This window comes from Aethina tumida, chromosome 3, assembly GCF_024364675.1.
Source record: "Aethina tumida isolate Nest 87 chromosome 3, icAetTumi1.1, whole genome shotgun sequence".
NCBI classification, from domain to species: domain Eukaryota; kingdom Metazoa; phylum Arthropoda; class Insecta; order Coleoptera; family Nitidulidae; genus Aethina; species Aethina tumida.
In genome coordinates, this window is record NC_065437.1 from 16,274,969 (window position 1) to 16,288,828 (window position 13,860).

Here is a 13,860-nt window from a genome sequence, read left to right on the forward strand (position 1 = left end):
TGAATGTGATTGTCAATCTGGAGTCAAATGAACCCCCATTCACTAACTATCTTCTCAGAATATTTGAATTAATTTCAGCTAGTCAAATTTCCTTTAAGTTGACTTTACTTTAGTTGCCGAAAAGATTGGATCGTTTTTTGACATTCGAATTATCCAGTTATCTATTTTCTTTTATTTTCGAAGCAACCAGTGGCTAGTTTTTCTAAATTTTTTTGACTTACTTAACCGTAACCTTTTAATCGTCTCCTCTTGTTTCTTTCAGTTTGGTGACGCTGAATTATAATGTTTCTTACATACCATAATTATGGCCAACACTGTATATAATTATTTATTTAACACCGAATATTCTTAGATAATTAAAAAAAAACATCACGAATATTTAAATTCATAAATATAAATAAAATATTTGCAACAATAATTAAATAATAATTAGAAAAAATGATTAATATAAAAAAAATAAACACAGTTAAAGTATCTAGAAAAGTCCTAAATATTTTTAAATTATTGTAATAAAACCAAAAAAAAACTAATGTGAAAATATAATGAATTAATAAGAACAAGTTATTTTTACTATTTTTTTTTATTGAAAACTAATATCCAGATGGAGTTCCTTTGTTTTGGTAGTAGGTTTTGGTCCAGATTTCGCCGCACCACCTATACCGCCAAAATTAGCTGCTAGCCGTCTACTTAAGGGTTTTGGCGATTCGAAATTCTTCTTTTCACAGCATCCCATACTTTTTTCTATTGGGTTAAAGTCTGGATACTTTGCTGAAAAAGATAAAACGCATATGTTATTCTTTTTGAATGCTGTTCGAACAATCCTCGCAGTATATGGCTTAGAGTTATTGAGCTGAAAAATGGTATATGGGCTCATAATGGTTTAATAGAGTAATACAATGGCTAAAACTAGCTTGTCGCGATTTCGAACTACATTCAATGTGCTTGGCATAAAAAAGAAGTCGCTTCTTCTGCCAATATTAATTCTCCCCAAAACATCAATGGACCTCCTCCAAAATTGACCAACACACGAGCAAGTTGAAGCCGTGCTTGGCTTCCAGATTCTCTCCTGACGGGAAAAAAGAATAGGGCTCCAATCATCAGGACCCCACTTAAGATCTTCTTGTGTCCAAGCTAAATGAGCACCGCAATTTCCAAAGAGACCTAAATTATCAAAGCTTTTCTTAAATATAAAATCAGTTGTAATTACTTATAATTTAATTATGTAGAAAGCAATTTTAAGTTCTGAGTAGAAATGTAAAAAAAAACGTGACAGCGAATTCCACTGAAAATTTCAAATACAGAAACTTTATCGACGACTAACCAATAAATTTCCTAATTTAATTTATCCATTTAAATTGAAATTATACAGTTTCTTATCGAGAGTTACAAATCAAAGCCATTGTTAATAATCTCGTAGCTTCATAACTTTACAGCAAGTCCCCGGACACCACCGCGAATTTGTTCATACAGAAAACAAGAACCGGTGGCGCATTGCCAACATACAAAAAGTATAAATCAATCTTCGCTTTTCTATTGAATTTATTGTCGTGTCCCTTTTATTTATTTGTTAAACTGAAATATAATATTGTATTTTTCTGAAAACTATGTGATTGCTTTCTTTGTTCGTAAGGTTTTGCGATATCTGCAGTTGTCGTTCTGTTTATACGCAAGTTATTTTTGTTTTGTGTCATTAAAACTAAAATAATATTCACCCAAATGCAAATCACAAGTTTGCTTTTGTTTTTAAACGATTTCTGTTCGAGAATGCTCAATAATATGAAAATAATGAGTGGGTATTAGTCCCTCGAACAATGTTTATAAATCCTCAAATTAACAGTTAACCATTGATTGGACGGAGATTTATCGGAATGAGACCATTCAAAACGTACAAAGTAGCTTTGGCCGAATCTCATTAGTACATTAATTAAAAGAGTTTAAATTTGCGATATGTTGATGCCGCATCATCATTCGCAGTTCCAATACAATGGTATTATTAGCGAAACGAATCGAATGGACTCGGCATCAATCATTATTATTGAGATAAAGTCAATTGTTAGGATAATTGAGATAATCATACCTGGATTGTCTGGATTTACGGTCGTTCAATCTTCTATTGTTATGTACGATACACAGAAGTGGCAAAAAATCTGAGTGATCCGATTCATATAAATTATCATTAAGAGGAACAATGCTGAAGATAATGTATTTGTTTCCTCCCAGTTCGTAGTACGCACGCAATTACAAAAATTTTAGTTTAATTGTCGCTATTTAGTACAAAGGTCGTGTTTGGTCTAGACGTCTTTTTATGTTTTATACCCTCTATATAGTTAATAAAAACATATCAGCTTTATATGAAGTATTACGGACATTTGTAGCAACGGTTATATGATGGAGAGTAAAATATATCATCTGGACCAGACGTATAAATTAGGTATAAATTGAGTAAAGGCCTCGTAAATGTTATCAACTAAATTATACCAGAAAACAAAAAATTTAAGATATTATCCTTTGCTTGAATGTAAAATTAATATTGATTGCTACATAAAATAAACTTTAACTTACACAAGTAGTGTATATTTTAGCAATTATAACTATAAAATTGCATGAAAGAATGGTGCGAATAAATTGTATTCTCTAAGTTCATAAATTTATTGATTTTTAACACATTCAGAAGAAAGTAAAAAGTGTTGCCAGAAAGTATTTAATATATTGTTTTATGGCAATATACGTATGTGTATTATTTTTTAATATATGATTTTATTTTATGTATCATAAACATTCTATTGTCGCACATATTTTATCTAAAAAACTAATGTAGTTTTGATGGAATTTAATGTCCACACATTGAATTTGTCCAAATACTTTATGTTTTATATTTAACACCTTCATTTTTATAAAATATTTTGCTTATAATTTTATACATTTTTCGCTAATCTAAAAGTAATTTGCGATAACGCTAAAAAATATATCTCTAATACTAATCAACAGCAATTCTGTTAGACGTAGGTGTTAATTGATGCCTGTTTTCAGAAGAGAAGGTTAGCGTGCCTGGTGTTGACGAGGGTTTGACATTTATCTCAGGTCTTACAGAACATAATTAAATTGAAAAATTTATGCGCGACAAATTTGTTTTAATTTCCCTTTTTTACATAAAAAAATACTAATGACGAATTATAATTTAAATATACCCTCCGGACGGGTTTTTATCCTTCAACCCCAGGGCTCTTTATGCTTTTTATCTGTTGTATCTAAGTTTTTTTTAGTGCATATAAATGTATTTTTACGTACTATTTAAAGTAATTGGACATTTATTCAAATGTACTATAATATATTAGAAGATTGAGAGATAAAGTAGAGAGTATAAACCTCAGTCAAAGGCAAAAGTCTATTGAAAACACCTCCAGTCGTCTATACAGCGGAAGCATCCAATATCTTTGTGTCGGACACATATCCTTACAAGAGCCGTTTCCTTTGGTCGAACCCTGGACAATCGTCCTGTGGGCTTTTGTCATCTGTCGCACCGAAGTTAAAAGTTAAAACCATCAATCGATGTAAAGAGAATAATCTTTGAATTTCAAATTAAACTAGTTTAAATACGTTCCAATTTAAGTTTAAATTTCTTATATGAATTCAAGTATGTCAATTGAAGCACTATAAATATCGTTTAATTTATATACAGAGTATTTCATCCTTATCCACACATTTTTATCTCGTTTTCTGTTGGACTTTTATTAATTTTTTTTTTCAAATCGACTATTTCGATTACTTAAAAGCACATTTGAGATATACTAATTTTTCTTTATATAAGATATAAAGATATTAAATTATACATTTTTGAAACGGTTTTGTTTTATTTTAAGAAATATTTCTATTAACCGAAGCTTGTCATAATTTTCAAGTTATTCTAAAGAATGTTAAATCAAAAGGAGTTATTCCGATTTTCGTTTGCTTAAGATTCGTGAAAGGCATCAGCGAGTTTCTCCTCAGGTGGTTGAACGTTAAAAAATTGCATTGCCTCGAAATTATTACCTGCAGATGCCATTAACATTTGGCGCATGTACTTCCCTCCGTTTTAAGAACGGCCATTTATTAACATAAAGTAATTCAGGTTAAATTAGCTTTAATTCGGCGTAGAATAATAAAAGTGAAAAATTTTATTGCGCCAAGCAAAAAAGCAGGGATGAACTGCGGTTAGTTTAAAATGCTGCGGAGCTCGTGCTTGTGCAGCACAAAAGAAATTTAATTGGAGCACTAGCTGGCATTTAAATAGAGTGTGAAATTACAATTAACATAAGGTTACTAGGCCATAATGGCATTCCTCCGAGACTGATAAGAAGCCTGTCCGCGACAGACATTCCCATAAGTATAAGATTTCCCGCGCATCTACATAGTGTTCTGCGGTTAATTGCGACTAATTAAATCAGACGAGGAGTAATTACCGTTGGATGTTAATGTGGCATTATCTGTCAGTTGTCTTGAATACACCTGTCGTAAGGTTAAACACCGATTTGCTGGAGTTAAAGCCCGCCGATATCAATCCGATTTGAATTAATTTTAGCTTTGTCGTATTTGTTTCTTCGACGCTCTTATCACTAATTGAGAACTTCGATTTTCTTAATTAATAGCTTTGAACCACGGTTGTTATCTAGAATAATTCTCTAGACGACTTAATATTATATTTGTTCGTACGTTAACGCCAAATGTCCAAGTCAATGTCATGCTTGATTCATATTTGAAACTGTATCTGAAGTAAATTCATCTATTAAACAAAAAAGATTTTTCTCTGTTATTTATGGATTCTCAAGCCAAATGAAACACTTTTACTTTCAAATTACTACTTCACTTTTAACTGTCCAATTCTCGAATCTTTCAAATTTTAGGGAATAAAAGTCATAAATACTAACTACAATGTACACGTCATTTAATAACTGTAAAAGAAGCCAAATGAATCTAATTAAATATTCAGTATCAAAAATGTCATCAAAATTAATTAAATTAAACTATTAGTTCAACAAAATAAATTTCAATAATTTGACTCTTAATAAAATACAGCAACATTAAATACTACATTCTTTTATTAGCTATTATAAAAATCATCTACACCTAAAAATTATTTTATACTAAAAATTAAATTTCAATTCCAATTAGAGAAAAACAATAATTAATACATATTTGAAAATTTAAAATATTTAGTTTAAATGTTAGTAAACAAGGGAATATCAAAAATGAAAATATGCGCTAATATTCAAATTAATATAACACTTTAAAATGTCAAAAAATTAAAAATATTTCTAGATTTAATAATGAATATGTCTTCCTCTACTTCTTCCAAGTTCGGCACAACGTTAAGGCATTGATTGTATCAACCGGCGGATCAAATTTTGAGGCACATTGTTTCATTCTCTCTGAAGCTGTTGAGCTAATTCTTGGAGGTTATTTGCGGGATTTAAATTTCTTATGTGTCGCCCCAGAATGTTCCCAAGATGTTCTATTGGATTCATATCGGAACTATTCGCTGGCCACTCAACCTTCAAATTATCAAAGAAATTTTGAACAACTCTGACAGTATGGGATTTAGCATTATTTTGTTGTAATGTGAAAGTTGGTTCATAGTAATCCATACTGATATGCAGTTTACAATATGTTGCAGAATATTGTCAATATATCGCCTGCCTGTCGGGGAATCCTTCATCAAAACGTGAAGGACTGTACGTCGGTTTGAATTTATACCGCCCCATACCATTACAGATCCTCCAGGCTATAGACTGGACCTGGATTCGTCTATAAAGAGAACCTAACTCCATTGGTTTATAATCCAGTTAATTCATTCATTTTCCTGTGTGCTTTAGTTAATTCAGGAACAACAGCACACGTCTTGAATGTAAGTTGGCTACATGAAGTCTGTTATGTACGGTTCGAGTTGACAAGTGAAGGTTTTCTAACTGACGAACTGTTCTTGTTCGCTCTTGAAGTGGCATCTGTGTCCAAATGTCGATCTTCTATAGGAATAATCAGTATCTGATTTCTCTGCTTTGATACCACAATCTGTGAATAACCAGCTTAGTTGTTTGGACCAAATTTGCCATGAACCACTGCGATCGACCTCCTTGCAAATGTGGGAAGGCCCTAACAACTTCACCTCGATTGAGAAGTCTTATTTGTACAATGTGTCTTCCAAGAGTACCGTGTTCATGACACAGCATGGTAAAGACGACCGATAAACATTGATAGTCACAAATTAAACAAGTCTATAATGAAGCATTTTATAAAAAAATTCAATTATCTTAGTTTTTCTACAGATATTAAAAAAAAGTTTTTTGTAACATTAAAATGTAATGTAGTGTGTAAATAACGCGTACAAAATAGTTATCTCAAAAGTGTTTATATTATAAATATTGATACCTAATTCATTGTGTCTGGTTTATCTTCAAATAAAATTTAATTAGAAGAAAAATGAAAGTTGTAGCAAACTGTAGTCGCAAAAATAAAATTAAGCATTAAAAGCTAAAGAGTATTATTTGGACTGGTACCAAATTAAAAATTTTAATTGAAGACAAAAAATATATTAGCATGTTGACAAAAACCTCAAAATAATCCAGTAAAATATTAAATTAAATTACCTCATCCTTTATTTCTCAAAGGATGTAGGAAAAAAATCATAACAATATTTGTAATGTTTGTTTATGTTTGTTTATAAAAACAAGACTTACTCTGTTCGGGCAAATTACATTTACAGGAACACAATGACCACGACGTAATTGATCTTGAAACCAGAACATGTTTATCAAGGAAGTCCAATAATTGAATTTTCCAATCCCATATATATTTCCGAAAAACAATTTCATCCGATAATTGAAACCGATTTATCGAACTCCGAATCGTATAACACGTTTATATATATTTTTTTCTCTCAGGCCGCTTCAGATCAAAGTTTCAGAGTGCGACAAGATTAACATTATTCAGCTGCAGTCTAATTGCTGCAATTGAGATCTAACTGCTTGTAACGTTTAAAATGTTCGAATCTAATTCATGTGATGTATTTAAATGTTCTAAATGCACATAACGTCGCTTAAGGGTATCTCGTTCGCGTTTCGGCTGTAATCTGTCGAGCAGTAAAGCAAATTGCATCGATAACAAATTCACATATACTTAATCTTACTTTGCGTTTTATGTGCCATCGATTTCCGTCTTGTATCGGGCCCCCAGATTTACTGTTGCGGTCGCCTCAAATAAAATGTACAAGTTCTTGCTCTTAATTGCCATTTCATTCCCCATGTTTCTCGGTGTCCACTTCGCGTCGGATGCACATTTCTCTTCCCGAAAAAGGTTATGATTAGCAGTTCAGACGGAAATATTATTGGGGCCGTAATCCTCCGGGCGACATTATTAAGTGTAAGACTTTTGCACGCCTTCGCCGCGACTTTGAAAAAGCGTCGTGTATTTTTCTCCAGAGGTACTCGGGACTGATTAGACGAGATGGGTCTCCATGGCAACACTTAGTTTCTATATTCTTTCGGCTACTCGCAGTGTGAGTCACCCTTAACACCTGCCGGCGTGCTTCGAAACCCAATCGCGAGAAGTAACGATCAACTAAATCGGCGACCGACCTATATCTCTTAAGGGTGGCCATTGTGCAAACAGATAATTGCGCTGTGACTCCACTTTCCCGCTATCTGTTTCGATCAATTTAATATTGCTCAAGACAATCCGACGGCCATTCACTTAATTGGTTCATCATTGACGTTCGGCGAGTAGTTTTTTATTGAGATTTATCAGACTGTTACCATAATTGAACTTGTCTGCCACTGTGTCCTGTAAATGATTTTGGATTGCTTATGCGGGGACAATTTTATAATATTTTTTTGTAAAATAAAAGTTGCGATAAACTACGTTAAAGAAGGCTCTCTGTAGGATCGACTTCAAAGTTCTCAGAAAGTTTCTAGTAGGGAAATCTGTGAAACATCACACAAATCTCTCTATTATTGTACAAAAGCAAGTTGAATAAAGGAGGCAAGATACACAAAAAATATTATTGGTTTTATGTGCGGCAAAGAACGAGAAAAGAAAGTTCTTTGTGGAAATAAATAATTTATTTCGGGGACGTACAGACAGTGAAAAAGTTTTTTTGATGTCAACTGTTCTGTTATTTGGTAATTTGTCAAACATCGACAAACTGTTTCGGATTAAAAATTAATTTGACGTTCCCTAAGACTAATATGATTGTCATCTTCGGTGACCACGTACATAGAATTCAGAAGGGCGGATAGCGCCGAATACCAGACGCGACAATGAAACACTTTGGGCTGCAATGCTGATGGTGCACGTATTTGTCATTGTCACGTTCTGCTGGGCCAACGATTCGCCTAAGGTATTCAACTGCTCTAAACATTAATTACTTTAACAAATCTTATCTCCGGGGCGAACCCTACCTAAACAAAGTGAATCATCGAACAAAAACCGACGGTAGATAATTAGCTGTGAAAAATGCTTTTTTTACTCCGCGTGTTAAAATAAAAATTCTTGGTGATTACTGTTAATGGTCACCGTTAAAAAACGTGTGGAAATATTGATCGAGCTACACGGAATTCATATTAACGAAGGAGCGAATGCAATTAGCCGTGCGCGAGGTCAATAACGATGGCATTCAGATATATCAGAAGGGGCAATAAGAAGCCGCAGTTAACACCATATCGAATGGGCATCGGCACAGTCAATAAGTCCATACATTGGGAAATGCCCCGAAATAAACGGGCCAGTGAAATATTCGGGTGGCTGGTGAATGTTGCGGCTCCTAAAGGCGTGAAATTGCTAAGAATCGAATCGATTCGTCGGCTACACATAAGCGGATGCGCCATCAGTGTATGAGAAGCCCTGTCACATGATCGGCACATATCCGATCATTCACACACCAACCGCAATCAAACGGAAGTACTAATGGTCGGCTGTCTATATTCAACGCCCTGGTTTCGTGATCGCGCTCAATGCCCGAATATTACTGATACTTACTGATATTGCTAATCGTGTTTGCTTCCTTTGTACCATTTAGCCGATCCGACTTTGGAACCCTTTACATCTGAGCACATTTCCATAATGGCAGTGCCTCTTTGAGGTAATCCTGTTTCTGAATTTTACATCGTCGATGTCGACCATGTTTTAATGAAAACGATGAGTTCTAAGTTTACATTGCGGAACTCGCAAAATTTAAATTACTGTATTTAAATTTGAGAAGAAATGTATTCAGAAACTATTTTATCTAATTTAGCATTTAATCTCCCAACTGGCGCATTCGCCAGTATATATGTTTTAGCCCAAGAAAAGAATATATTCATTTTCATATTTATTTATTGTCTAAACAGTACAATTAATTACATAATTTTGATTTAATTCGATTGAAAATTAAAATTATTATAGTTAATAATTATTTTGTGTGTTAAAATTTGTTTTTCCAAAAAAATATTAACCTATTTTAAAATAATAATTGATTAATAAAATAAACAGAAACCCTGTTTGATTGAGACTTTCATTGGTGCTTTTAATATATACCTACTCGAATACCAAATTTTATAAAATTATCTTTATACGTTCTAAAGGCAGTATATTATTATTATTATTATTATTAATAATCAGGTAAAAAGATTGATATGTGTAATATATTTAATATTTTTGAACAATATACAAGAGTGGTTATAATTATACCAATTTAATAAAGTGTTAATGTTAAAAATAAAAGGTGTTTATTAATTTTTCTGTTAGTGTCGTGTCTACAATGCAACTTAATCTAATTTTAATATTTAAAAAATTGCTTTACTTTATAGCCTTCATTGCTCTATGTACTCTATCGATTATTTGCCTACAGACTTCTATAATTATTTAATCATTAGTTGAAGTAAAACTATAAAAAAATATAATTCAGTTTTATCAATTTTAAATAAGTCAGTTGTTTTCTGAATTATTAAAAAATGTAGAGAAGCCAATTAGCTATAAAAATTTTTGTCTGACTTCAAGAAACTCACCGAAAATCGATAATTGGATAATTTCGTCGAAAAACCATGTAATTTAATTATCATATAGAAATCTGAAAGAAATGGGTCCAATTTTAACTTAGAACTGTTTGGATGTGTAATTTTTAATCGAGTCAAGTCTAAATTTTAAATTTCCTACACGTTCAAAACTACACAAAAAGTTTATTGTGTCCTCAGTGATTTATGTACAGGGATATGTTAAACAACAATTTGTTTCCATATATTGCTGAAATGATACTTTTCATAAACGTTGAAATATGAGTATGAGAACAATCTTCATTGATTAAAATACTAATATTTATGTGCAGCTCGATTCAGAAAAATATATGTAATATTTTATAGAATAGATTATATAAAACAAAAATGTAAATTATTATTTTAACAGTTCACCTTAAATAAAAAGGTCTTGTAATTATGACCATTAATGTACAATTTTTAACAAAGTAATGTCTGCCGAAAAAAATACAGTTATTTTTCTCTTAATGTATAATTTTAGAAATATCTTGGTATTTAAATTTTGGATTCTAAAATTGAAATTTTTACTAGTAAAATACTATTTTATCCTTCAAAACAGTATTCTTACAAGTACTGGATACATTTGAATTGTATATATTCTGTACTCTTTTGATCACTAAAATTTGGTCATTATGTTAATAAGTTACTTATATTGCCAGTTGCTCAGTTGACAAATCTTGTTGAAAGCTCTAGGTTACATAATTTAGTATTTATTTACAACAATAATATAAATATAATATTTAATTGTATAGTATAAATGCCATTATACCATACAATTAAAGAACAGCGCCATGAGAATGTTGAAATCGAGTATTTTTCCCAGTTCAAAGCATTAGATGACCATCTCACACCTCAGGCGTAAGAAGACTCAAAACAATAGAATAAAAGACCGGAACCGGTTCCAAAGAAGGCGAAAACATTTATACCAAAATTCAACTTACATTGTAACTGTTCCCTTTTACTTCATTGACACTTTCTAATCAATAAAGCGTTACGTTTGCCGATGCTGAAGTTTTGTTTAATCACCGGTAATTACATTATTTAAGTTAGACGGTAATATGGTATGGTGAGGTCATTTTGTTTTATATTATAGGAACGTTTGCTAGACATTAATCTAATATAAATCTCGAACTAGTTTCAATAAAGTTATAAAATATAGAAATCCGGAAAAAAATTACAATATCCAGAACTGCAAATTAATCAAACCGTCGCTTGCTGTTATTTATTTATACGATTTAAAAATTCAGTGCGTACGTAAAATGAACTACATTTACAAATCGAAGCTTGACCTGAAAACGTCACCGGTTATCGGTACAATAGTTCATAAGTCCCGCACGCCCATTTTGTTGATTACGTGCGGCACCAATTACAAAAACAAATTCACTTTGCTCATGTGGCATGATTAATGACTGTGACCATTTTCGACGAACTCTCTCCAGAACTACATAAAAATCATTAAGACACATTTAAAGTTTAATTCTGGGGGCCCGGGGGTAGATTGAATCACAGATTCATTTATTCGGTTGGGGAGAGTGTGAAAGAAAGGGGGAACTCCCCTTGTACAATAAATTTTTACGTTGCAACATCCCCGCATTGTATCGGACTCCGTTGTTTAATTCTCTAATATATCTGCAATTTAAGTAATAAAAAAGTCACCGGCGACAGGACGGTATATTTTTCTTTTATTTGCCCGTTAATCAGGATTCACGTGAGGTTGCACGACCGAGGGAGAAATATCGGTGTGAATTTACATAAATATTAAAGTTTTTGCAGTCTATAAAAGATATTAAGTACATGAAGTTTGGTAACTAAAAGTTTTTACCCGATGAAATAGATTCATTCATATTAATAGCAGGCCAATTTTAAACATTTATGTACCAAATTGCGGCTAGGGGGCATAAAATTATGGATTTTTTGTAGTTAATGATAAAATACAATTTATTTTCTAGTGGCTTATTTATTATATTATCCCTTATAATTGATTCAATACAAATTATTATATGCTGCAAAAAGTAATTTAGGTTTTGGTTCATGATTTGTTTGTATACATTTTTGATTTATGATTTAACTTTTTTGTATTGAACTGTATATATTAAAATTGATGTATTCAAGTGCAAATTCATGCTTTATTGAATTTAAAAATCTTGTGCAAAATGAAATATTTGAAAGTAGATCAATTATTAATCTGCGATGAATCACTCATTAAAAAGGGGCTTCATCCAATAAATTTCGTGAAAAATTTAGACATTTTCTTAAAGTTGGTAAACTAGAGAAAACTGTACTTAAAAGATTTGGTGGGCCGCACGTGGAATTTTTATGCAGTCTTTGTATATTTACTTAAATATAGATCTTTATTTATAATTGTTACAAAAAATGTTGTTTTTTATTAAAAATTAACAAAATTTTATATTTATAAAAAATAAAAATTTGAACTTAACAGGATATAATAAAATAATAATAATAAAAAAACTAAACAACTTCTAAAAATATTTACACTCTTTTTTAAAGTTATATACGCAATACAAAATTATTTACAAAATTATAGGTAGTGTGTTAATTTCTTTCTTGGAACAACTATTTACTGCTTAAAAATGTAGTTCATGAAAACTCACTCAAAGATAAATTTCAGTCAAAAAAGACGCCCTGAAAAGAAGCTCTAAGGAAGATTCAAAATATAAATGGGAAGTTCTACCTCCTTTACAACATATTCCAAATATTTCTCCAAGTGACTTTTATTTAATTTTGTCATTGTCAAACATTTTACATTATAAACGATTTATTCATGAATAATACGACAAATATCTGATTGATCTTTTCTTGACTTCTAACAAGCCAGAATTTTCTAAGTAACTCTAAAGAAGACTGTTTTATTTTAATAGTTAAAATCTTAATTACCGTAGTGCGAGGAAATAAAATTTGATTTATTAGAAAGTAGGAATGGAAGTGACTATTAACTTGCACAATCAGGACAGTTTCTGTATAAAAAAGTTTTGGATAGCCAATCGAGATATGTCTTGCAAAATAAAATATATTGAAAACGATCCCTCTTGCAACAGGTGAATATATTAAAGCACCCAAATGTACCGAAGAGAATATTTGAAATTCTGCACGTTTTCCAGAATAATTCAAACAATATCATAACAGTGATTCAATCAATCATCAGTATATTACGTAATATGCAATGACAAAGATTAATAGTTAATTAAAGCAATTTCAATATAATCAAATCTAATTAATATTAATATATTCATGAAATAGTTTCCACTTTTGGACATCTAATAAAAGCAGCCCCAAATACATACATATGCGACCAACATTAAATTCAGGTGTATTTACAAAAGTTACGAACGGTACCGTAATATATGAACACTCAAACTTTCCACTTGATATTAAACTTTATAGAGTTCTCGTCACATTCGTTCGCCGTTTCTGGTATAACTTTTGCGTTATAAATAGGTCACCGCTTCCGAACTACAATGCAAAATAGTTACAATTTAAGATGCGACGTAAACAGTGCGACTCAATTAAACGACGGAACTATTTCAATCGATTTGCACCCTCTAATAAAATTGAAGAGAAATTCTCCAGTGAGATTGTGCGTGCGTGTTCGACGAACGAAATGCAACTCACTTAACAACTTCGTTATCATACAAACTCACACGTTGTTGGTTTTTTACGTTCCCCTTTTATAAGACATACAGTTCTTATCTCGCATCTACCATTATTTACTTGGCGTGTTCTCATTTTAAAAATGTGCCGCGTAATATTTTAAAATTTAAAAACCCGACCACCAAATGTTTATCCGTGTTGGTTCGTTACCACA